General features: G+C 43.1%; 1 long non-coding RNA gene across 1 annotated transcript in view; it reads right to left on the bottom strand.

Moving 5' to 3' along the window:
* Positions 1 to 9,048: 9,048 nt before the first annotated feature.
* Positions 9,049 to 27,903, bottom strand: part of LOC141982449 (uncharacterized) — a 43,439-nt gene continuing 24,584 nt past the window's right edge. The window contains exon 3 of the long non-coding RNA XR_012638085.1: positions 9,049 to 9,558. This is a non-coding gene — a long non-coding RNA (uncharacterized LOC141982449). The remainder of the gene's footprint in view (positions 9,559 to 27,903) is intronic.

The raw sequence follows: 27,903 nt of genomic DNA on the forward strand, positions 1-27,903 counted from the left end.
CTCCAGACTACCAAAGATCTTGAAGTATGGAAAAAAGGAGTCCAGGTTGTGTTTAAACATCTGCACAATGTCTTGCAGATGACAGGTACCACAAGAAAGGGTACCACAAGACATGAAGGATGCTAACAGCACAACATAGTATAAAAACAAAGGAAAATGGAGTGATTGTAATAACTCTCTCCTTAATAGCGGCAAAGAGTCCTGTGGCACCTTGTAGACTAACAGACGTATTGGAGCATAAGCTTTCGTGGGTGAATACCCACTTCAGAGGCAGGTATAAATATGCAAGCACGAATCAGGCTAGGGACAATGAGGTTAGCTCAATCAGGGGGGATGCGGCCCTCTTCTAGCAGTTGAGGTGTGAACACCAGGGGAAGAGAAACTGCTTTTGTAGTTGGCTTCCCATTCATAATCTTTGTTTAATCCTGAGCTGATGGTATCAAATTTGCAAATGAACTGAAGCTCAGCAGTTTCTCTTTGAAACTGCTCTGATACTCTCCTTAATGTTTCTTGCATTTGCATAGGTCAGTCTCAAAAGAATGCAAGTTCTTGCTGAACATGTCTATCCGGAGAGACTGTGGCTTCCATGTGGGTAGATCAGCTATCAGCATGATTTTTGTACTAAGACGACTGCAAGAAATGTGTCAAGAATAAGGAAAACCTCTCTACACCTCCTAGATCTTACAAAGGTTTTTGACTTGGTCAGCAGAAAGAAGCTTTTTGAAATGCTAGAGGGACTTGGTTGCCTTTCTAGGCTCCTCAGTTTTATTTGATTGATCGCTGTCATACTGGACTGTAGACTACATGCCATAATGGAACAATCAGACAGTTTTGACACCACTGTAAATTAAAGGGATGTATTTTTGCACTAATGCTTTTCAATATAATCGTTTCTCTGCTGCTTCATCATGTGTTCTCATCTAGCACCAAGGGTGTACATCGCTGTATAAGATTAAATGGAAAACTCTTCAACTTTTCACATTTAAGAGCAAAAAGCAAAGTTGAGCACCTACTGATAAGAAAGCTTCTTTTTGCATGACACAGTGTTTGTCTCAGACAGTGAAGAGGAACTCCAGCAGCTTTGCACTAGCTTGTGATGAAATTGGACTAACCATCAGTCAAAAGGATAATGATTATGGCACAAGACGTGTTGACTACACCAGAAGTTTTCATAGCTAGAAGTTAGGTACACATTCTGCTTAAAACTCTGTGACAAGATGGCCGATGTTTGTATCGTGGGACCTGGGCTTTTCTTGGGGGGGGGGCACCCCTTGCCCCTACTCTTGGGCACTCAGGGCCCTGCTAGTGGCCCAGGAAGGTGATAGAGGAGGGAAGCGGGAGAGGGGTCTGGGTTTGCTCCTTGTTCTGAGTCCCAGCCCCTCTCAACCCCTGCAGGTTTCTTACCCTCTTCCCCCTTAGGTGGGGTCACCCTTGGTCCTTAGACGCTGCAGGGAGGGAGTCTCCTGCCCTGCCGGGGCAGGGTCTCCCTTACTTCGGTTCTCTGGTCTTCCAAATCTCACAACACACCTCCAAGCTCCAATCCTCTCTCCTTCCTTCCTCCTCCTCCTCCTCCTCCTCCTCCTCCGACTGCCTGAAGCAGGGGGGTTTATTAGGTTCCTGACAGGTCATTATTTGACTACAACCCTCCCTATTCTACAGGGAACCACACCTTAATAAGCCTAGGGCTTATATATTTCTCCTCTAATACTCTACCACTGCCCCCTGGCCCTCCTGTATCACAACTCCCATGAGAAAGGCAGCCACTACATTCCGCCACCTGACCAAGTGCATGTGGGATACACTGAACACCACAATAGGCCTACCAGGCATGCATTTTGATCATGCTGCTGTATGGTGGTGAAACCTGGACTACCTACAGCAGGCATAAGAGAAGTCTAAACACCTTCCACACCCACTATCTTTGCCATATTCTGAATATCAAGTGGGACACTAGATTTTCTGACACCAAAATACCTGAGAAAGCAAAATTACCAAGTTTCTCAAACACAGATGTCTCTGTTGGCTTAGTCATCTGCACGGGATGGATGATAGATGCATTCCAAATCATGTCCTGTAGGGAGAACTTGCAGATGCTCCAAGGCCACTGGGTCAATCTAGGTTCAGATTCAAGGACATTTGCAATGGCGACTTGAAAATTTTCAACATCAATATGGCAAGCTGAAGATAACAAGCTACAGTGAAAAGAAAAGGAGTACTTGTGGCACCTTAGAGACTAATAAATTTATTTGAGCATAAGCTTTCGTGAGCTACAGCTCACTTCATCGGATGCATTCAGTGGAAAATACAGTGGGGAGATTTATATACATAGAGAACATGAAACAATGGGTGTTACCATACACACTGTAACCAGAGTGATCACTTAAGGTGAGCTATTACCAGCAGGAGAGCGGGGGGGGGGACCTTTTGTAGTGATAATCAAGGTGGGCCATTTCCAACAGTTGACAAGACTGTCTGAGGAACAGTGCGGAGTGGGGGACGGCGAAATAAACATATGGAAATAGTTTTACTTTGTGTAATGACCCATCCACTCCCAGTTTTTATTCAAGCATAAGTTAATTGTATCCAGTTTGCAAATTAATTCCAATTCAGCAGTCTCTCTTTGGAGTCTGTTTTTGAAGTTTTTTTGTTGAAGTATTGCCACTTTTAGGTTTGTAATCAAGCGACCTGAGAGGTTGAAGTGTTCTCCAACTGGTTTTTGAATGTTATAATTCTTGACGTCTGATTTGTGTCCATTTATTCTTTTACGTAGAGACTGTCCAGTTTGACCAATGTACATGGCAGAGGGGCAGTGCTGGCACATGATGGCATTTATCACATTGGTAGATGTGCAGGAGAATAAGTCTCTGATAGTGTGGCTGATGTGATTAGGCCCTATGATGGTGTCCCCTGAATAGATATGTGGACACAGTTGGCAACGGGCTTTGTTGCAAGGATAGGTTCCTGGGTTAGTGGTTCTTTTGTGTGGTGTGTGGTTGCTGGTGAGTATATGCTTCAGGTTGGGGGGCTGTCTGTAAGCAAGGACTTGCCTGTCTCACAAGATTTGTGAGAGTGATGGGTCATCCTTCAGGATAGGTTGTAGATCCTTGATGATGCGCTGGAGAGGTTTTAGTTGGGGGCTGAAGGTGATGGCTAGTGGCATTCTGTTATCTTTGTTGCGCCTGTCCTGTAGTAGGTGACTTCTGGGTACTCTTCTGGCTCTGTCAATTTGTTTCTTCACTTCAGCAGGTGGGTATTGTAGTTGTAAGAATGCTTGCTAGAGATCTTGTAGGTGTTTGTCTCTGTCTGAGGGGTTGGAGCAAATTCGGTTGTATCGTAGAGCTTAGCTGTAGATGATGGATCATGTGGTGTGGTCTGGGTGAAAGCTGAAGGCATGTAGGTAGGAATAGCGGTCAGTAGGTTTCTGGTATAGGGTGGTGTTTAGGTGACCTCGCTTATTAGCACTGTAGTGTCCAGGAAGTGGATCTCTTGTGTGGACTGGACCAGGCTGAGGTTGATGGTGGGATGGAAATTGTTGAAATCATGGTGGAATTCCTCAAGGGCTTCTTTTCCATGGGTCCAGATGATGAAGATGTCATCAATGTAGCGCAAGTAGAGTAGGGGCATTAAGGGACGAGAGCTGAGGAAGTGTTGCTCAAGTCAGCCATAAAAATATTGGCATACTGTGGGGCCATGCGGGTACCCATAGCAGTGCCGCTGGTTTGAAGGTATACATTGTCCCCAAATGTGAAATAGTTTGGGTAAGGACAAAGTTCAGCCACCAGGTTTGCCATGACATTATCGGGGATACTGTTCCTGACGGCTTGTAGTCCATCTTTGTGTGGAATGTTGGTGTAGAGGGCTTCTACATCCATAGTGGCCAGGATAGTATTTTCAGGAAGATCACCGATGGACTGTAGTTTCCTCAGGAAGTCAGTGGTGTCTCGAAGGTAGCTGGGAGTGCTGGTAGCATAGGGCCTGAGGAGGGAGTCTACATAGCCAGACAATCCTGCTGTCAGGATGCCAATGCCTGAGATGATGGGGCATCCAGGATTTCCAGGTTTATGGATCTTGGGTAGCAGATAGAATACCCCAGGTCAGGGTTCCAGGGGTGTGTCTGCAGATTTGTTCTTGTGCTTTTTCAGGGAGTTTCTTGAGCAACTTCTGGAGTTTATTTTGGTAACCCTCAGTGGGATCAGAGGGTAATGGCTTGTAGAAAGTGGTGTTGGAGAGCTGGCTAACAGCCTCTTGTTCATATTCCAACCTATTCATGATGACGACAGCACCTCCTTTGTCAGCCTCTTTGATTATGATGTCAGAGTTGTTTCTGAGACTGTGGATGTCATTGTGTTCTGCACGGCTGAGGTTATGGGGCAAGTGATACTGCTTTTCCACAATTTCAGCCCGTGCACATCAGCAGAAGCACTCTATGTAGAAGTCCAGTCTGTTTCGACCTTCAGGAGGAGTCCACCCAGAATCCTTCTTTTTGTAGTGTTGGTAGGAAGGTCTCTGTGGATTAGTATGTTGTTCAGAGGTGTGTTGGAAATATTCCTTGAGTCGGAGGCATCAAAAATAGGATTCTAGGTCACCACAGAACTATATCATGTTCGTGGGGGTGGAGGGACAGAAGGAGAGGCCCCGAGATAGGACAGATTCTTCTGCTGGGCTAAGAGTATACTTGGATAGACGTTCTTGTCAACTGCTGGAAATGGCCCACCTTGATTATCACTACAAAAGGTTCTCCCCTCCTCCCCCCCCGCCCCCGCTCTCCTGCTGGTAATAGCTCACCTTACCTGATCACTCTCCTTACAGTGTGTGTGGTAACACCCATTGTTTCATGTTCTCTGTGTGTATATAAATCTCCCCACTGTATTTTCCACTGAATGCATCCGATGAAGTGAGCTGTAGCTCATGAAAGCTTATGCTCAAATTTGTTAGTCTCTAAGGTGCCACAAGTCCTCCTTTTCTTTTTGCGAATACAGACTAACACAGCTGCTACTCGGAAACCTGTCATTATTCAAAGCTACAGTGAATGGCTGTGCTGCACCAGGGAGTCAAAGAGGCTGAAGAGAGGTGGTTGAGAGAGAGAAAAGTGACAAGATCGAAGAGGATACTGTAGCAGGCCTCAAGTGCCACTAATATGCCAGCTTCTCCTGGCTCTGCACTTTACACTTTCATTATCTGTGTAAAGGATTGTCACTCAAGAATTGGACTTTTTAGCCACTTGTCAGTCTGCATCATGACACATAGTAACTGAAGTAATTTGGCACTTACACCATCATCTTTAGAGATGGGTGGTTGTTACAAGGGTATTATTAATAAGGAGATATTGGACAAGACCCTTATGAGGTACCTAGAGTACTCCATCCAGGCTGAGCGGTCTTAACTGTGCAATACATAGAACAGACAACAGCTACTTCACTGATCAGATTTACAAAAGATCTGTGAATGACAATTGACAATTGTCTGAAAACAATTGACTGAAAAATGACAATTGACTGAAAAAATTAAGGCCATACAATTTGGAGTTGAAGAAACAATGACAGAAGGGGGCTGTGTGGGAGAATTTTTCATGAAAGGGATTTGAACAATGTAGGTAAAGACAAAGAATCTCTTTCAACTAAGCAGCGATAGCAGAGTGTTTTTTAAATAAAGCAAATACATAGAGGGACTTAATTTTCTGAGAGTAATCAATGTTTGGAATTATCTTCCCCAGGAGATACTAGCAGAAGTCTTGTTCTAAGAGTCAAGGAGAAAAATGAGCAATTACTTGGGTAAAAGGCATCTCAAGGTATAACTGGATTAGATGCTTAAAGGAAAACCACCCATTTTGCTCAGCCAACCAGAAGAAAAGTTCACTGGGTAAATAACACTTGTCAGTGTGCAAACTATGACGTTTAGGTTGTTTAAAGCTTAATTACAATTATCATTTCTGTGGGATATTTAAGGATATACACCTGCATACCCATCTACCTTAATTCTGTCTCCAACATGCAACAGACAGAAAGGTACAAACTAGACATCCCAAAAGAGACCAGGCTGCACCATTATTGCACATGCTCTCTACTAGTCTGTTTGTACACTGCCCAGCACAAAGGTTGGTCCTTTAGGCATTATCATAATAAACATGATTAATAATAAATGCCAACTGGACACAATTAATGCATTTTAAACCTAGGAGGCAGTATTGTTTTCATCTAGTTTGACCACCTCCATAGCACAGGACATAAAATTTCACCCAGTAATCTCTGCTTCAAGCCCATACTTTTGTTTGAGCTCTGTTATGTTCACAGCATACACACAGAGAAGTTAGATAAAAACATTAAATATTGTTGCAGGAAGGGTGCAGCATAGTACTACTTTATTTCTTAGAATTGAGAAAATTAACCCAGAAGAACCGAAAAACAGAGAAAGAGAAAGCAGGCATCTCCCTAAAAACAGAGGATATGTCTACACTGTAATGTGAGCTCAGGGTCCCAGGACCCCACAGGGGTGGAGGTTCCAAGCCTGAGTCAAGCCAGCACCCAGGGCTCAAGCCCTATTGCCTCACAGAGTAGATACAGCCCCACTGGACTTGTGCTCTGAGGCTATGTCTACACTACGAAATTAGGTCAACTTTATAGAAGTCGTTTTTTTAGAAATCAATTTTATACAGTTGATTGTGTGTGTCCCCACTTAAGACCATTAAGTCGGTGGGGTGCATCCACAGTACCAAGCCTAGCATCGACTGCCGGAGCATTGCACTGTGCGTAGCTATCCCACAGTTCCCGCAGTCTCCTCTGCCCATTGGAATTCAGGGTTGAGATCCCAGTGCCTGATGGGGCAAAAAACATTGTCACGGGTGGTTCTGGGTACATGTCATCAGGCCCCCCTCCCTCCATGAAACCAACAGCAGACAATCGTTTCGTGCCTTTTTTCCTGGGTTACCACGGCAAGCATGGAGCCCGCTCAGCTCACAGTCACCATATATCTCCTGGGTGCTGGCAGACGTGGGACTGCATTGCTACACAGCAGCAGCTCATTGCCTTGTGGCAGCAGATGGTGCATTATGACTGGTAGCTGTCCTCGTTGTCTTCTGGGTGCTCTTGGCTGGCCTCGGTGAGGTCAGTCGGGGTGCCTGGGCACACATAGGTGCTCCTGGCAGATCTCGGTGAGGTCTGTCAGGGGTGCCTGGACATAAATGGGAGTGACTCAGGTCATTTGCTTCTTTAAGTTTTGTCTAATGGAGATTCAGTCCTGCCTGGAATATTGACAGAGGGATAGCTCAGTGGTTTGAGCATTGGCCTGCTAAACCCAGGGTTGTGAATTCAATCCTTGAGGGGGATATTCTGCCTCAAACTGCTCTCCCAGTCAGCAGCACTGTGACCACCCAGGAGATGACAGCTAGCAGTCATACTGCACCATCTGCTGCCAGCCTACCCCTTGCTCCTCACCAGTGAAAGCAATGGCCGACAATCGTTTTGTGCCCTTTTCTGTGTGGGCGCCATATTGCTGTCAGCATCGTCATCCACCCGCCGCTTCCGCTGCCACTCTGCTCTCCTGCAGATGCCATACCACGGCAAGCATGGAGCCCGCTCAGATCACCAGGGCAGTTATGACCATTCTAAACACCATGCGCATTATCCAGCAGTATATGCAGAACCAGAACCAGAACCTGCAAAAGCAGGCGAGTAGGCGATGGCAGCGCGGTGAGGAGAGTAATGAGGACATGGACACAAACTTCTCTCAAAGTACGGGCCCCAATGTGAACATCATGGTGGTAATGGGGCAGGTTCATGCTGTGGAACGCCGATTCTGGGCCTGGGAAACAAGCACAGACTGGTGGGACCGCACAGTGTTGCAGGTCTGGGACGATTCCCAATGGCTGGAAAACTTTCGCATGCGTAAGGGCACTTTCATGGAACTTTGTGACTTGCTTTCCCCTGCCCTGAAGCACCAGAATACCAAGATGAGAGCAGCCCTCACAGTTCACAAGCGAGTGGTGATAGCCCTGTGGAAGCTTCCAATGCCAGACAGCTACCAGTCAGTCGGGAATCAATTTGGAGTGGGCTAATCTACTGTGGTGGCTTCTGTGATGCAATGCAATCACTGAGCTGCTGCTATCAAGGGTAGTGACTCTGGGAAATGTGCAGGTCATAGTGGATGGCTTTGCTGCAATGGGGTTCCCTAACTCTGGTGGGGTGATAGACAAAACACATATCCCTGTCTTGGCACCGGAGCACCAACGCAGCAAATACATAAACCGCAAGGGGTACTTGTCAATGCTGCTACAAGCACTGGTGGATCACAAGGGATGTTTCACCAACATCAACGTGGGATGGCTGGGAAAGGTACATGACGCTCGCATCTTCAGGAACTCTGGTCTATTTCAACAGCTGCAGCAAGAGACTCTCTTTCCAGACCAGAAAATAACCGTTGGGGATGTTGAAATGCCTATAGGTATCCTTGGGGACCCAGCCTACCCTTAATGCCACAGCTCATGAAGCCTTACACAGGCACCCTGGACAGTAGTCAAGAGCTCTTCAACTATAGGCTGAGCAAGTGCAGAATGATGGTAGAATGTGCATTTGGATGTTTAAAAGTGCGCTGGTGCCGTTTACTGACTCGGTTAGACCTCAGTGAAACCAATATTCCCATTGTTATTACTGCTTGCTGTGCGCTCCACAATATCTGTGAGAGTAAGGGGGAGACGTTTATGGTGGGGTGGGAGGTTGAGGCAAATCACCTGGCCGCTGATTACGTGCAGCCAGACACCAGGGCAGTTAGAAGAGCACAGGAGGGTGCGGTGTGCATCAGAGAAGCTTTGAAAACCAGTTTCATGACTGGCCAGGTTACGGTGTGAAAGTTCAGTTTGTTTCTCCTTGATGAAAACCCCCGCCCCTTGGTTCACTCTACTTCCCTGTAAGCTAACCACCCTCCCCTCCCGCCTTCAATCACAGCTTGCAGAGGCAATAAAGTCATTGTTGCTTCAAATTCATGCATTCTTTATTAATTCATCATGCAAATAGGGGCATAACTGCCAAGGTAGCCCAGGAGGGATGGGGGAGGAGGGAAGGACAAGGCCAAACTGCACTTTAAAACTTATTGAATGCCTGCTTTCTGTTGCTTGGGCAATCCTCTGGGGTGGAGTGTTTGGGTGCCCAGAGGCCCCCCCACCACGTTCTTGGGCATCTGGGTGAGGAGGCTATGGAACTTGGGGAGGAGGGCAGTTGGTTACATAGGGGCTGTAGCAGTGGTTTGTGCTCATGCTGCCTTTCCTGCACCTCAGCCATACTCCGGAGCCTATCAGTTTGATCCTCCAGTAGCCTAGCATTGACTCCTGCCTTCTGTCAGCAAGCTGACGCCACCTATCATCTTCAACCGACCACCTGTGCTCGCGTTCATATTGTGCTTTCCTGGACTCTAACATTGTCTGCCTCCATGCATTCTGCTGGGCTCTTTCGGTGTGGGAAGACTGCATGAGCTCAGAGAACACTTCATCGCGAGTGTGTTTTTTTCACCTTCTAATCTTCACTAGCCTCTGGGAAGGAGATGATAGCGTGAGTGTTGAAACATTTTCAGCTGTGGGAGGAAAGAAAAGGGAGAGTAGTAGTTAAAAAGACACATTTTAGAGAACAATGGGTAGACTCTTTCTGGTTGCATCTTGCTGTTAACATTACATAGCACATGTGCATTCGGTACAAAGTCACATTTTGCCTCTTATATTGAGGGTCTGCCAGTTTGGTGTGAGAGATCACACATGCAGGGCTGGTGGGCAACAGCATTCAGCTTGCAGGCAGCCATGGTAAGCCACAGTCTTTTGGCTTCTTTAACCTTCATAACATGTGGGAATGGTTTCAAACAGCAGCACCCTCATTTCCCATACCAAACAGCCGTTGGGTTGGCCATTTAAAATGGGTTGGCAATTTAAAAGGAGGGGCTGCGGTTTTCAGGTTAACGTGCAGCACAAACCCAACTAACCCCCCACACACACACACACACATCCCCAATTCTCTGGGATGATCGCTTCACCCATCCCCTCACTGTGTGGCTAACAACGGGGAAGATTTCTGTACAGCCACAGGAAACAGCCCAGCAGGAACGGCCACCTCTGAATGTCCCCTTAATAAAATTACCCTATTTCAACCAGGTGACCATGAATGATATCACTTGCCTGAGGATAACACAGAGAGATAAAGAACGGATGTTGCTTGAATGCCACCAAACACCGGGACCATACGCTGCCATGCTTTGTTATGCAATGACTCCACACTACATGCTACTGGCCTGGCCATGGTTTGCTGTTCCCAGGCAATGGGAGCTGTGGGAAGTGGCAGCCAGCACATTCCTGCGGCCCATGTTTTCCCACAGCTCCAATTGGCCGGGAACAGCAAACCACGGCCACTGGGAGCTGCGAGGGGGGCTGTGCCTGCGGACGGTCAACATCAGCAAAATGTCTTGCAGCCCACAATCAGATTACTCTGATGGGCCACATGTGGCCTGTGGGCCGCAGGTTGCCCACCACTGCAGTACATGCTCAAGCCCTAGGTTAACAAATTGGGGGTCTGCTAAATTGAGTTCTACTAACCCTGGGCTTACACTGCAGTGTACACATACCCAGTGGGACACAACTCAACCCACCCTGATCCACGCTATCTGTAGAACTGACTCTGATGCCATGCTTCCATTCAGAGCGGCTAGTCTGCAAGCAGAACTGGGAAAAGCCCTGAGAATTGAAGTGATAGATCAAAATTTTAACACAGATTTCACAATACACCACAAGCTCTATTATATCTTTTAGAAATATATGCAGTCTTGTATATAGAGGAAGGTTTACATATAGGGGATATATAGGGAAGCCTTCTAAAAAAATTTGGAACAGATCCCCTTCTTCTCTGCTCTTGTCTGCTCTTTGGACTGCAGTGTTCGTACCCAATCTTGTACCTATTTGCGGTTAGTAATCATGGTCTTTACCCTTTCAGCATTGTATTCCTCTAAAGTGCTGGTACTTTCAAAGCCGAATTTGCCATTGCCTTGCACCTTGTGTAGTCATATTACAAACTATCAGAATGATATCATTTTACAAGGTTCAAGGCAATGAAGAATTAGCCATCATGCACCACATGAGGCAGCCCCAGACATAGAATCATAGAATAATAGGACTGGAAGGGACCTCAAGAAGTCATCTAGTCCAGTCCCCTGCACTCATGGCAGGACTAAGTATTATCTAGACCTCCCCTGACAGGTGTTTCTCTAACCTGCTCTTAAAAATCTCCAATGATGGAGATTCCACAAACTCCCTAGGTAATTTATTCCAGTGATTAATCACCCTGACGGTTAGAAAGTTTTTCCTAATGTCCAACCTGAACCTCCCTTGCTGCAATTTAAGCCCATTGCTTCTTGTCCTATCCTCAGAGGTTAAGAACAACATTTTTTGTCCCTCCTCCTTGTAACAACCTTTTCTGTACTTGAAAACTGTTATCCTGTCCCCTCTCAGTCTTCTCTTTTCCAGGCTAAACAAACCCAATTTTTTCAATCTTCCCTCATCGGTCATTTTTCTAGACCTTTAATCATTTTTGTTGCTCTTCTCTGGACTTTCTCCAATTTGTCCACCACTTTCAGTGTACGTGCTTTTTGCACCTTATATTTTGTTCACCAATCGTAATTCAGATGGTTAAAAAATAGTATTCTTCAAAAATGCTAGATCAAAAAAGCTAATCTGAGGAATTTGGAGGAGAATATTTGGAGTAAAGACTGTTCCATTGCCAATAGATATGGGCTACAAAAGGATCCACAGTTCATCTACTCTGATCAGAATCAGCCATGTGTTTATGACTCAGTTTTTAATTCTGGTTTAGTGTGGCATTTTCATTCACTTAAAACACTGGGAGTTCTCCCACTAAAGGTTTTGTAAAGTAATCATATGTAATGAGGATTTCCCAGAAAAAGAATCAAGATTAGTCACAATAGACTTACCCAATAGATTTGTGAGACACTGATATTATTTGAAGAATAAATAACAGAAGAGAGAGAATATCCTGTTTCTACTTTGTTTATTGAACTACTCAATCTGCTGCCTTAATGAGTTCTTTAACTTCATATTCCTATCTATAATTGAAACGTAAAATAAAAAGAAACGTTTTAAAAAAAATCAAATAATAATTTAGCCAGCTTTTTTATTTCATCTTTGTTGAATTATACTTCATAGAGTAATAACGATGTCCTTAAATGGTACCTTAAAAACTCACTCTTCATCTCATAAGTGCTTTCAGATGCTTGTGCATTGCATTTTGGGGGATTTGTTTCTTTCAGTTCTAACATAGCCATTTTACAGATTCTTCAAAGAATAATTCAGACCAACAGTGGGCACAATAGTATATTTTGCCTTTGAAATGACTTATTCTTTGAGACACTGCCTGTCTCTGAGATGCAAAAATTATCCGTATCCCTGTGGACTCAGTTCAAAACAAAAGTTCTAAAGTAGTTTATGCCAATTTTTAAAAAATTGCTTTTTAAGAGCTGGAGAAAAACAGAGGGAAAAGTTTTTGAAGTTTCCAGCAAGTATTAATGGACTTTATTAATAGGTACTATGAAACTATGTGCATTTTTCTCCAACATTTTTTGCAGTATGTTGTGCTTATTACACATCAAAATAGCTCACAATTACTTTCCTAAATCAAGACACTGTAGTATCAATTTCTATTTACATGGAAATAAACTGGTATTCTTGGGACAAAATCAGGTAATCAAAACAGCACCATAGGGTGTCTATGAAGCTATATCAGGCACGGAGGTGTAAGGTGAATGGATGCGGGGGAAAAAATCTCACATTTTTGACTGTTGTCATTATTATCTATACCACAGAAGTACCCAAAATCCACAACCAGGACAAGGATTCCATTTTGTGATGTGGTGTACAAAAACATGATCCCTGCCTTGAAGAGCTTACAATCCAAAAACACAAAAAATAGATAAAGGGTAAGGAAAAGGGGTACAAAATATAACGTGGCCAAAAATATAATGAAGGCATAGGATGGATGAGACAGAAAACTGAAGGAAGAGAGTAAACATAAGCAGAGGAAAAGAAAGAGAGGGAAGGATAAACATTGAAGGGGAAGTACAGACAGGGAGAAGAAAAAAGGGAGTGAAGGATGAAGAGCAATGTGGACAGTAGGGAGAGTGAGATATGGTAGTGCAGGAACTGTGAGGGAAAGTAAGGTGGGAGGACATAAGTCAAACCACGGACAGAAAAGAATGTCCAGATTTCAAATTGTAAAACTCATTCTGCTGACATCATTCACATCCAGGGGCTGAGCCTGTGACACTTAATGGGGATGGGATAGGGGCACTGCACAGGCCTCTCCTGCTGCTGCTGCTATTCTTGGTTGCTATGGAGGCCTCAGATATTCCCAGGGATGGGCCCATTAAGCCTTGTAAGGCTAGTACCCGCAGTGGAGGGTGAATGACATCTGGTTCCTTTCTCTTGTGTATCTCTTCTTATTAGGGGACTAGTTCACAGGACTCAGTCAGGTTAAGAATCTTGGGTAGAATCATGATTAAGTGACCTGCTCAGGGTTACAGAGCTAGTCAGTTTCACTTTGCGGGGAACCCTACATTCCCAACTCTGTCATGTGCTGTTAGGATGGACTAATGTACACAAGGAAAGTTCATGGGGTCAGAATCTGCATGCAGTTACTCTAGTGTAAATCCAGAGTAACCACTAAAATAGAATAGAATTACTTGGCTTTACACTGGTCAATAGACTTACTTTAGATTTACAATGGTTTAAATTAGGACAGAATCTTTCCCTTAACTGTTACATTTGTCAGTGACCCAACTACTGTCCATCATTGGTTAGGTAGATGCACATTCAGCAGCTGTGAGGTGCTGACTTCTTCAGCCAGCCTTTGTCTAATACTTCAACAGTATGAAGTGCTCCCTTGTATATATTTGTATGCCAGCTCTGCTCCATTATGTATTCCTTCTTCCTGCTTCCTTCTTCTAGCTGATTTAGTGGCAGAACTGGAATGAGTTTTATGGTCTGGGCTACAAGTATGTATTTGGCTAACTGTACCTAAAACCTGACAACTGCAGCTACTGGAGGGAGGGGGGATAATGTAAAAAAAAAATATGTCTTCAAAATGTTGATGTTTATTTCCCTTTTGTAGAGTTTAGACCCTTTTAAAAATTGTACATGATAATTTAATCACAATTTTTATGTACCACATTATCAAAACAGTTAAAGATTTTTGTCTCCTATAAAGTGGTTTTTAGTAAATGAAGTTTCAATAACCATTTTGATAAAGAAGTTACAAAAAACTTTGTGAAACATGAAGTTTTGAAAAAGTCAGTTTTTATTAAAATTATGAAGTTTTTTAAAGACTATTTTAAAAATATTGTTCAAAAATTTTGGCCTGTTCTACTTATGATTGCTAATCCCTGTCACTGGTATATACTGTCATGGGGCCAGATTCTATAACTCGCCAGCTGTCCCATTGACTTCATCAGGATTACCTGCATAGTAAGGTACAACTCACTGTGAGTTATGTTAGTGGAACCTTTGGGCTTGATTGTGCTTACTCACATAAGTAGTCTCATTGACATCAGTGGGAATACTCATGTGAGCAAGTGCTCACCTGCATAAATAAGGGTTGCACAATCCAACTGTAAGCGGAGTCAGGATGAGCTCTACCCTCACATCTGGTGGTGAGTCATGGTGGGTTGTGGAAAAGAACTTCAGGGGCTGATCTCATTTGCATAGGTACACCCAGCCTGCCTAGATGCTCACTTTGGCTTCTGTAGGAGCCCCAGTTTCTCTGTTATTGGGGCAGGAATAAACAGTTATTATCCTGATTATGTGAATCAAGGACAGTGGAACTGTACTTGGCCTTTTGTTAGGATGGAGGGACTCACCATCAACTAAGCAGCACTCGCTAGGCAAGGATCGTGGGTTCCAAAACCCAGTGAATGGAGAGAGGCTGGAGATAGGTATTAATACTTGGTGGTATGGGTCCCCTGCTGAGGCTAATTGCACTTCCTCCTCTCTCCACTGTGGAATATCAGAGCTAATTTTGATTCCCTTAGGAGTCTAGTTACAGGCTGCTGAGCTGAATTCACTTTGGGCTAATGGTGTACCAGCACTGTGGCTCCCCTACTACAAGTTGAAATCACAAAAGAGCTAAACTTACTAAGAGCTGAAATCACTGAGTGTTGTGTTAAGTAGTGGGGGAGCCTGAAGATATATGGTGGAGCAGTTTGCGGGACGGTGAGCAGAGCGGCTTGTGGAGCAGAGCGGTTTGTTGGATGTCTTGAGCAGCTCATGGGGCAGCTGGCAGAGCGGAGCCCCATGGAGAGGTGGGGCCATCAGCTTTGGACCATGTAAGGTGACCCTTAAACCTCCCCCCCCCCATCTCCACCCAGGTTGGGAGGTAAAACTCTGCAGATGAACTTTCGAACTCTGGGGCTGCCCTGACCAGGGACAGAGACTTTTGGGTCGTTGGACTTTTGGGACTTTGGGTGATTTTGGGTTGCTAGACTCAAGAACCAAAGGGAAAGGACATGCCCCAATTTGCTTGGGGTGGGTTTTTCGCTCATGCTGTGTTATGAATCTTCGTGGTGGTGTCTCCCCAACATAATGCCACATTGTTTCTCTCTGTTATTAAAAGGCTTTTTGCTACACTCAGACTCTGTGCTTGCGAGAGGGGAAGTATTGCCTCTTGGAGGCACCCAGCGGGGGTGGTATATATTTGTCCCAGGTCACTGGGTGGGGGCTCGAGCCGGTTTTGCTTTGTGTTATTGGAATGGAACCCCTAGATACTGAACCCGGCCCTTGTTGCTGCCAACTCTGACGGGCAGAAGGGTTACACAACACTTAGTTTGGAAAAATCTGAAAATGTAGAACATTTGTCCAAATCTCTTTTTTCTGCCTTAGAGAACACAGGCTGAGTGAGACAAATTAAGCTGCATTCAGAAGTCCTTGCAGAACTCTCATTGAGTTCAATGACAGTTATGTGCACAAAAGGGCCGCAAGAAGAATGGAGGAAAAAACAATCAAAAGAATCTAAGGAAAACCATTTACAAAGTCGTCCACAGGCAAAAGTATTTTGATTTTGTCTGGCATTAAGATTTCCCATTGTCTGCTTTAGCTGTGATGTATACTCAACTTGCCATCCATAATAATAACAGTATTAAGCATTCAGCAATTTCCTGGTTATTAATAATAAAATCACCATTAACATCTTACAGAGCGAGATAACAGAAGAAAAACAAATGCACCTCTGAAAGGAATTAATTACTTCTGAAGATGATTAAAGGAGTAAATGTGAACCTTTTTATTAAAACCATTGAGAATAAAGATTCAGTTAATGAACTACAACTCACGGTTATTAGCTTGACTAATAAAGTCTGTAAGTGAACAAAAACTAGTGATAATGAAGACAAAGTAGCAAAGCTAGAGAACAGGTTGCCATTGGCATAAAAGGAACAAACACGACATAATTGAAATGGGAAATTTTGGGAAACAGATCATCAATGAACTCTGGAAAATAATTAGCATTTTTTTCCTCCTTCAGAATGAGAGGGTTTTTTACTGATCAAATCAGAAGAAGACCATGCAAATAGCATATAGTACCCAATGAGTGTAGAAAAAATGATAAAGGTATAACACCAGTTATGTTATTGAAATAAGTGGGTGAAATCTGTGTCCCACTGAAGTCAAAGGGCTGTCACAAGCCAACCCAGATATGTACTTGAAGGGCTAGCCTGTACTGATGCCCATGCTAACACAGCTTCACTCCAATTGCTATTTGAGCTAGCTGGCTTGGGTATTTCTGCACATGCTGCAGTCACACTTCTAACAGAAATGTAGACATACCGTCAGATGGGAAGCAGATGACGCCCAGCTGGGAGGGGTTGCAAGCACATTGAAGGACAGGAATAGAGTTCAAAATGACCTTGACAAATTGAAGAATTGGAGAATTCATCAAGATGAAATTCAACAAAGACAAGTGCAAAGTACTTCACTGAGAAGGAAAAATCAAATACATAAATACAAAATGAGGAATAACTGGGTAGGTGTTAGCTCTGCTGGAAAGGATCTGGGGTTATAGTGGATCACAAACTGAATATGAATCAACAATAGGATGCAGCTGCAAAAAAGGCTAATATCATTCTGGGGTGTATTAACAGGAGTGTCAGATGTAAGACATGGGAGGTAATTGTCCGGCTCTATTCTGCACTGGTGAGGCCTCAGCTGGAGTATTGTGTCCAGTTTTGGGTGCCACACTTTAGGAAAGATGTGGACAAATTGGAGAGAGTCCAGAGGAGGGTAACAAAAATAATTAAAAGGTTTAGAAAATCTGACCTATGAGGAAAGGTTAAAAAAAACTTGGCAATGTTTAGTCTTGAGAAAAGCAGACTGAGTGGGAACTTGATAACAGTCTTCAACTATCTTAAGACCTGTTATAAAGATGATGGTGATCAGTTGTTCTCTATGTCCACTGAAGGTAGGACAAGAAGTAATGGGTGTAGTCTACCGCAAGGGAGATTTAGGTGATATATTAGGAAATGATTTCTAGCTCTAAGGGTAGCTAATTGTCTTCCAAGGGAGGTTGTGGAATCCCCATCGCTGGAAGTTTTTAAAAACAGATAGGACAAAAACCTGTCCGAGATGGTCTAGGTCAGTGATAGGCAACCTGCACACGGCCCGTCAGGGTAATACTCTGGCAAGCTGCGAGACAGTTTGTTTACATTGACCATCTGCAGGCACGGCCGCCCGCAGCTCCCAGTGGCCGCGGTTTGTCGTTCCCGGCCAATGGGAGCTGAAGCCTTCCCATGAAGAGCTGATCTCAGCATCTGTATGTAGCTGCAGCTGGGTGTGTCCCTTCCTGTATGTGCACTAGAGAGCTCTTGAGGGCCTGTCACAGCAGTACAGTGTAAAGGGAGACCAGACTGGTGGGTCAGGCAGACTCAATGGTACCCCAGTCCCAGGTGGCATCCCGGAGGAAACCTGTCACAAGGACATTATGTGAATTTGATTACTGTATGCCATTTTTAAAAATTTCATATTCACATAAACTGAAATTCATGTCTGTACATAGGATCAGCTCAAGGCCCCTATTTTGAGGGCTAAAGTAGGAGTTAAGTGGTGCCTGGACCTTGCAATGATGCTGGTCCACCACACGAGGGGTGGGGGTAGGGATTATCACCCTGGGAGAGTTGTTAACAGGTACAGTGTATATATTATTTGCTTTTATTCTATTAATGCTCAGAGACTAGTCTCAAATCTGGCCCACACTGATTAGCCATGGATCAATTCATTCAACTGCAGTGCTGGTTGTTTTAAAACTAGCTGGATATATCTGGTAGTAGGGATATCTAAATATAATGTGTTTGAATTTATTATTTGTACTGCAATCGTGACTAGAGGTCCCAGCCCCTAGACATTATACATAACTCAAAGAGATGGTCCCCTCCTGAAAGAGCTTACAACTGAAGTATAAAATGACAGACAAGAGGTCAGTACAACAAACAGGGGATATAACAAGCAGTTCTTCTTGTCTCTGATGATGGGTGTGGTAATGGGTTGTCCTATTTCAAACATCTCAATAGTTTCTGAGTCAGATTTCTGTCCATTGGCTGAAAATGTGTATTATGATCATTAGATTGTAACCCTTCTGCCCGTCAGAGTTGACAGCAACAAGGGCTGGGTTCAGTATCTAGGGGTTCCATTCCAATAACACAAAGCAAAACCGGCTCGAGCCCCCACCCAGTGACCTGGGACAAATATATACCACCCCCTCTGGGTGCCTCCAAGAGGCAATACTTCCCCTCTCGCAAGCACAGAGTCTGAGTGTAGCAAAAAGCCTTTTAATAACAGAGAGAAACAATGTGGCATTATGTTGGGGAAACACCACCAACAGGATTCATAACACAGCATGAGCAAAAAACCCACCCCAAGCAAATTGGGGCATGTCCTTTCCCTTTGGTTCTTGAGTCCAGCAACCCAAAATCACCCAAAGTCCCAAAAGTCCAACGACCCAAAAGTCTCTGTCCCTGGTCAGGGCAGCCCCAGAGTTCGAAAGTTCATCTGCAGAGTTTTACCTCCCAACCTGGGTGGAGATGGGGGGGGGGAGGTTTAAGGGTCACCTTACATGGTCCAAAGCTGATGGCCCCACCTCTCCATGGGGCTCCGCTCTGCCAGCCGCCCCATGAGCTGCTCAAGACATCCAACAAACCGCTCTGCTCCACAAGCCGCTCTGCTCACCGTCCCGCAAACTGCTCCACCATATATCTTCAGGCTCCCCCACTACTTAACACAACACTCAGTGATTTCAGCTCTTAGTAAGTTTAGCTCTTTTGTGATTTCAGCTTGTAGTAGGGGAGCCTCAGTGCTGGTGCACCATTAGCCCAAAGTGAATTCAGCTCAGCAGCCTGTAACTAGACTCCTAATAGAATCAAAATTAGCTCTGATATTCCACAGAGGAGGAAGTGCAATTAGCATGGGGGGCCTATGCCACCAAATATTAATACCTGTCCCCAGCCTCTCTCAATTCACAGAGTTTTGGAACCCATGTCCCTTGCCTAGCAAGTGCTACTTAGTTGATGGCGAGTCCCTCCATCATAACAAAAGGCCAAGTACAGTTCCACTGTCCTTGATTCCCATAATCAGGGTAATAACAATTTATTCTTCCTGCCCCAATAACAGAGACACTGGGGATCCCACAGCAGCCAAAGTGACCATTTGGGCAGCTATGGCCTCATTCTAGGCGGGGTGGGTGTACCTATGCAAATGAGATCGGCCCCTGAAGTTCTTTTCCACAACTTGCCACACCTCACCTCCAGATATCAGGGTGGAGCTCATCCTGACTCTGCTTACAAGATCATATGAGGAAACAGTGTAATAAACAACATAAGCTGAAAAAATAAGCACACAGAAAACAAATGTAAATGTTTTTACTTTTCTTCTGTTACAACTCATGAGCAATCACAAAGATGGCCCCCCACTGATTAACCATGGACAAAACCATTCAACTATTAATGTGTAGGGTACTTGCAAGCATAACAGCAGTTATGGGAAGAAACCTGGTTTAGTATAGTTAGAAGACAGAACTCCTGTTAGAGCCTCGCTGCGTGATCTTGGCAATAATTTAATTTTTCTATAATTCACCTTTCTCATTTCTAAAATAGGGAGAATACCTACATTTATAAAGCATTTTGAGATCTGTGGGTATAAGCCACTATTATAAGCACACAGTGCTATTATCCACGTTAAGTAAATACTATCATATATTCCAGACAGTGATCAATGAGGGGAAAAGTCATATGCAACCGAAAACAATGCACTGCACAATGAATGTAGCCAATAAATCTGCTTGTAAAATAAAATATGAGTTCCAACAGACCTAGATAAAGTGTGAGAGAGAAACCAAGCCTACTTTCTGCTGGAAGCATAATATTAGCAGATACAAAATTTGAATATTGATATTCCTCCTATAAAGCCTGTGATCTTTTTAGCTTCATGTACAGTAATTTTCTTCACCATACTGATGTGCTCATCTATACAGTGATTCCAGCTGTATCATACAATTAAACATGCAAACAAATAGCCCTGCCTCAAATTCACTTTCCTCAGAGACATTATGAAAACCAGCAGGCCTAGGGAGAGGTTCTACAAATGCATTAGTCTCACTCTTGTTTTATATGGATTACAAGAATATCCAGTTACAATAGCAACATTTAAAAAAAAACACAAGAAAGTGTTCCTCAATGGATATAAACCCTCATGCTTCAGGACATGAACTAATGGGGATTAGGAAGACACTTTCCCAACCTGTAACAGCCTGCTGCAGGGTTTCTTGGGTCTTCTTCTGAAGCATCTGATATGGATCATTGTTAGTGACAGGCTACTAGACTAAATAACCCACTAGTGTGATCCAGTATCGCCCTTCCTATGTTCCCATATCCTATATTTGAGCTAAGAAAACTTATATTTTTATGGGATAGAGGAGGAAGTAATTGATCAGTTCCCTTTGACATATCAAGAAGCCAAAAGCACAACAGAAAAGCATCTATTTATCTGAAGAGTCAACATTATTCTAAATACAAAAAGCATATATCGTAAGAGTGTTTTCAATACCCGAAAAGTATCCCAAGGCAGTTCTGAGACAGCAGGGTGGAAGGGTCACATCTTTAGAGTAGGTTTCAGAGTAACAGCCGTGTTAGTCTGTATTCGCAAAAAGAAAAGGAGTACTTGTGGCACCTTAGAGACTAACCAATTTATTTGAGCATAAGCTTTCGTGAGCTACAGCTCACTTCATCGGATGCATACTGTGGAAAATACAGAAGATGTTCTTATACATACAAACCATGAAAAAATGGGTGTTTACCACTACAAAAGGTTTTCTCTCCCCCCACCCCACTCTCCTGCTGGTAATAGCTTATCTAAAGTGATCACTCTCCTTACAATGTGTATGATAATCAAGGTGGGCCATTTCCAGCACAAATCCAGGTTTTCTTCCCCACCCCCGCCCCTTTTCCACACACACAAACCCACTCTCCTGTTGGTAATAGCTTATCCAAGTGACCACTCTCCTTACAATGTGTATGATAATCAGGGTGGGCCATTTCCAGCACAAATCCAGGGTTTAACAAGAACATCTGAGGAACCGGGGGGGGGGGGGGGAGTTGTATATAGCTATAGGTGCTATGTCACTGTTTCTCTTTATCACTGAAATTAACAAAAGACCTAGTGATGTTAACTCAAATTCCTTTATTCTCTATTTATTACTTACATCCTGTATTAGTCAGCGGGCTTACCGAGCTCATAATACCTTCATTTTAGTGACATGCAGTAGTAGGAAAGTGTTTGAGGAGCACACACTTATCTTCCTACATAATGATCTATGATTAACACTGTAAAAGTAATTGAACTCTTAATTCTAGGGAAACCTTTTCATTTTGTCATGTGTCATCAAGAAGCGAGAGCAAGCGGTAACATTTAACTCAGTTATGCTGTAACTGAGAAACATTCCATTCCTGAAAAATTAATTTCCTAATAATTTTTAAGGTTCTCAAAATTAAATAAAAGAATTAATGTAGTAGACCATGTAAATGTGCATTAGAGAAATACAACATTTTTAAAACGGGAAAAAGGATTGGGGATTAAATGAAATTAACAATTTCTATCAAATATAATAAGAGACAGGTGTTCAGCTATTAAATGGATGATTGTTGTAACTGAAGCAGCTGAATATGGTAAAAGAACAGCTGTTCCTTAGCATCAGTTCTATATTAACAGAAAAAACATGTATTTCTGATTGTTTTCTCTACAATATTATATTACTGCTAACTCGTAAAAGAAATTGGTAGATGGAGATAATACTAGAATTAGCAGCTCTGTAATATAATAAAATTGCACAATAAAAATTCATTTATCAGAACATGTGTGCATTGGTTTGAAACAGTCTTTTGCTGAATGAGTGGCTATTGTATTGTATTCATTACCCTGAACGAACATTAAACAATGCTTCTCAACTATCACTTTTTAAGAAATAATCATATTGTGTAAAACAATAAAGCTTTCCTACAATTTGTACTTTCTTTCCTCAATCTTCTTGACTAAAGCAAGCTCTGAAGATGAAACCTCACACTTAAACTTATTCTCTGTTTCCTGCACACAATTTAACAACCCACTGTTATTTCACAGTATTTGTTTCCCTATAGTACAATATTTAAGAATACTAACTCTATGGTTCTAATCTTCTATAGCACTGCAATTTGGATGAGGAATAAATCCTATTAGGGTAGGAAGGGAGAGTTTTTCTAATTACCAATTCCACAGTTAGATATTGCCTACAATATAGGCCCAGATTTTCAGTGCTGGCCTCCCTCATTGTTTTACACTCACAGTTGATTGAATCAGCCTTTTTGTATTCCTAGTTTTTTGAGGACACAAGTCTTACTACTTACCTACCAAATTCTCAAAGAACTTGATTACATTCATAAAGGGAGCACTTCCAGATGTGTAAATAGTAGGGTTTGCACTTACAGTTGCATTTGGGTGCAAAAGTATGGGCACAATAATTTGCAGGTACAAATTTTCACCTCAAAAACAGGGGCTGTGTCAAGGCCCTTTTTAAAAATCAGGTAGCCCAAAGTGACAGGTGAACTACCAGAAATGTAAATACTTATTCAAAGTTTATCTGCACGTTTTCAGAATTCAGCAAGTCTTCTTTCTGAGTCGCTTTTCTTGCCTTTCATCCTCTTCCCAATGTCATTCTTCTGTCTTGTTGATCTTCCCAATTTCCAGAAGGCTTTGCTGAAATCTCAGAAATTTTTGAAAGCCTTTGGGATAAATTGGTGTGCTGGAGCAGAGAGCGCAAGGAATCATCCATCCCCCTTTGCATAATCTAGCTGCCAACACTCACGGCTGAAGGCAGGCTAAAGCTGTTGACTGCACTAGCAGCCCACAAGAAGTGTTTCTGGATAATGTTAGGATGGGGACTATTACAGAGATAGCAGTTTCACTGCCTACATCTTTTAGGCAAGTATGACAAAGGACATCGCTCCACATGCTCCCCACCAGATTTCAAAAGATAATTTACCTGGGAAAGGTACATCAGATACATCTCTCTAGCTCATCCAGACTATATCTAAACCTATCATTCTGCATAACACTCTAAAATATGACCTTTCCTATCCACCCACACAGCTAAAAATCTTGTCCAAACTCCCATCATCTCATGTCTCAATTTCTACATCATCCTTCTCTCAGGCCTAGACAAATTCTATTCAGAATGCTGCTGCAAAGATCATTTTCTAGCCATGTCACCCCACTTCATGATTCCCTCCACTGGCTCCCCTTTCTTTATTGCATCAAACATAAGTATTCACTTTCAAAGCCCTTCACAGTCAATACCCACCCTACTTGTCATCTCTCCTTCAATATTGATGCTTGCCTCCGATTGACTCATCATGCCATGCCAGCCTCCACTGCCCACTCATTAAATTTTCAAACAAACGCCTCTGTGCCTTCTCTCATGCTGCCCTGCACACTTGGGAGAAGCTCCCTATAAACATCTGCAAAGCTACCTTATTATTCACTTTCAAATTCCTCCTCCAAACTCTCCTTTGCTGTGATGCTAACAGAAAACTTGACAATAATTAGACCACTGCCTATCAGGCTGCTCAATATTGTCTCGTTGTTTCTTTGTACTCCCTCATCTATCTGTTGTCTCTTGTCTTATACTTGGATTGCAAACGGCACAAGGCAGGATCATCTTTTTGTTCTATGTTTGTACAGCACCTAGCACACTGGGGTCCTGCTCCGTGACTAGGGCTCCTCAGCGCTATGGTAATACAAATAATAAATAATAACAACAATAATATCCAGGAGCTACATCTCTTCCCCATCCCCAGCATGGCTAATCATAACACTCTGCCCTTCATGTATAGGTTGCATCACTAATCTTCCCTTTTATTGAGCTGGAGATGGAGCAGAGTCTTAATGAGAATGCTTGTCATGTCTTCTTGCCTGTTATAACATTTGGATCAGAATTATAGTGGATTTCTGAGTCTTGACCCAAGATGCCGTTCTTAATTACCAGTTTTATTCCTTTAACAGATGATCACACCGAAAATGTTCACTGTCCAGAAAATTATTCTCTGAAAAGTTTTATTATTTTACCACGATTGATCACATGACAGGTGTTACTTTGAGAAAACTAATGCTGCCCCCATTGAAAGGTAAAGCAAACAACAGAATATTCAAACTGAGTGCTCATGAAAGGGCCAAGATTTTCAAAAACAGAAGCCTAAAGTTAGGCTCCCAAACCATACAGACCTGCCTAATTTTCACACATGTTGAGAACCCAACTTCACCCATTGAGGCCAAAGTTACAACTAGTGACTCTGTCAACGAGCCTTGGTTGCAATTGAAATTTGTGAAGAAATCTGAAATTAGGTACCATGTGTATGTGTGGCTTTAGGTTTCAGAATGTAAGTCTGGAGTAGCTCTACCATACTTTCATTTCCCCCATCATACCAAACAGTCAGATGTACTGGTAACATGACTTTCAGTCACTGATGACGTGGGCTTAATTTGTCTAGTGACAGAGGAGAAAGGGATGGGAGAAATGCTAAAGATGAAGATAAAGATAAAGAGAGTGTAACAGAATTTTAGAAAGGTAAATCTGGAGACAAGTTGTAACAGGGCCGTCTGCCCCCAGAGTCTATTTCTTTTAATCCTTCTTGGGCTGATGAAACAGGGTCAGCAGCTTACAAAAGCATTTTCTAGGGAAAAGAAGTACATACTAAAAGACAAGCTCGGAATTCCAATAGGAATCAATGATCTGGAGCAGACACATCTAACAACTGAAATGAAACTGCACTGCCCTACCTAGACAAGCTGTACTCAGTATCCTAACAAAATGCATAATATAATTTAGAATTCTCTTTGCTATCAGTGGGTGATTTAGCTAATACTGCATTATTTCAAACTGGCTAATTAAAGGGAAGGAACAGTAAATTGCTCACATGATTAACAATATGAGAGTCAGAAAATGCTTCAAACATTTGAATGGACATAACTTGTTCCAATTGATTCAAGAATTATTTTAGTACAAAGGTAATTTGGCATTGAGATTAAGTAATTTTTTATGTAAGCCTTCCATTTTGATAGTGTAATATAAATAGAGAGAGTGGAATACATGTCCATTATTCTAAACAATATGTTAGTGGCACAGCAAGCCCATTTCTATGGCATGTTGTTTGCATCCTATTCACATAATTAACAATAATACTTTGGACCCTAGAGTTCTTTATGGTACTTTGTGGTTATTAATAAAATAAGCCAGATAACACCTTGTGAAACAAGAAGTACCTGGGGTGAAATCCTGGCTTCACTGCAATCAATAGGATTTTCACCATTGACTTCAGTTGAGCCAGGATTTCACTGCTGTTTAAAACAGGATTACATTAATGCCAATTATTTACTTGTTAGAGTGTGCCAGCAGGGTCTACATGGGGAAGTTAGATTGCAATACATTAGAGTGCTCTACATATCACAGCCCTCTAGAGCACTTTGCTGAACCATGTAGACAAGCCCTAATAATCAATCACTTAACAGCATGAGATATTTGGGACAAAATTTACCTCTAGGTTGCAACTCGTATTGGGGAGAACCTTAATGAAGTTCCATTGTGATATTGAAACTTAACAATGAGGTCAGTCAGCTGTAGCATTGAATCATTTAATTGGCACATTTCTGTTTCTACTATATAATCAAAGAAAGTTTATTTGAGTACAGTGGAGCCCCATGTGTTCAAAGGGTTTTTTATTTGTTTGGTTTTGTTCTTTACACTGTGGCTTAGCTTCACGTAGTTATCTAGTAGTTCATTCAAGTCAATTAAAATCTTCAGCTGTGGTTGAGTGGGGCTGCATGTGCTCAGCCTGGTTGGATAACTGGACCCAAATAAATAACTAGTATTGCCAGTCTGAGGTTGAATTGTGTGCATGTGTGTAGATAGAATAGCATTTTCTTGGTTTGGGCTTTATTTTTACAAACACACAAAGAACAGAAACATACAGTGGGTACAATGTGTATTTAAAGCTACAGTACTGGCTGAGCTCTGAAAGGTGGCATTTTCATAGAGTTTAAGACCAGCAGGGATCACCAAATCATCTATTCTGACCTCCTGTATATCACAGGTCACTAAACACTATGCAGCTATCCCCACACCAAGCCAACAACCAGAATTAGACCAAAGTATTAGCCCTCAGGAGACTAAACCATTTTGTGACACAGGCAGAGCACAGGAGGGAGGGACTAAAGAACACCAGTGTCCAAGACCCCTGAAACGGCAAGGAATTCATTAAGGCTATGTTCACACTGCAGAGTTTTGTCACCAAAGTTATGCCACTTTAATTAAAGCTCTTTAATTAAACTGCTGTTGCCTGTCCACACTATCCTCCTTGTGTTGGCAGAGTGCATCTATACTAGCAGCTCTTTCATTGACACAGAGAGAAGTGCACTGTGGGTAACTATGCCACTGTGCAACTGGTCGCAGGGTGCTTTAGGAAGGGTTTGCAATGCCTCAAGGGCAGGTACAGCGTCACATGATGCATGTTTCTCAATCCCATCGTTCCGTGGGCATCCTACTAGATTGCGAGCTGCTTTTCAACTGAAGTGGGGAAACAGGGGGAGAGCGTGTGACAAGGAGTGTGTGTGGTGGGGGCGGGGGAGAGACAGAGTGTGTGTTGGAAGAATGTACAAGAGAGTATGGGAGGGATGTATGTGAGAGAGACAGAGTGTATTGGAGGAGAGTAAGTGTGTTGGCATGCAGTCTCTAAGTTCAGACAGCTGTTGAAAGCAACCAGTCCTGAGGAAGACGGAAAGGGACACCCTTGACATCAGCCCCCACCTCCCTCCCTGGCTCTGCACAGCAAATCAGTGTCTCTCTCACACACACACGCACACACACACGCCCCTGCATGCTTGTCTGCCTCTGTGTTTGTAGTGCAGGAGCAGGAGCATTCCACATTAATAATTTGCTCTTTGTTCTGGAGCTGAGCAGCAAGCTGAGCTGTCAGAACTTCACAGAGCTTTGAAAGGGGAGGGGCACATCCCTGCAGGACAGCCGAATTCAAAACAGTGAGCAGAGTAGTCACGACAGGCATTGTGGGATACTGGGGAAGGCCAGTTCAGGCGATATAACAAACGGCAGTGTCTACACTGACACTTTGTCACTTTAACTTTGCCGCAAAAAGCCCTATGTCTCCCAACGAGGTGGTTTTATTTTGTTGCCAAAACTGCAGAGTTTTGTCGCCAAGAGTGGCATTGCAGTGTGTACACCTCCACTGTTTTCCTGCCAAAAGCTGCTTTTTGCTGTCAAAACTCTGCAGTGTAGACAAGGCCTAAGTGAGATATAC

The sequence above is a fragment of the Natator depressus genome, chromosome 1 (genome assembly GCF_965152275.1).
Source record: "Natator depressus isolate rNatDep1 chromosome 1, rNatDep2.hap1, whole genome shotgun sequence".
NCBI lineage: Eukaryota > Metazoa > Chordata > Testudines > Cheloniidae > Natator > Natator depressus.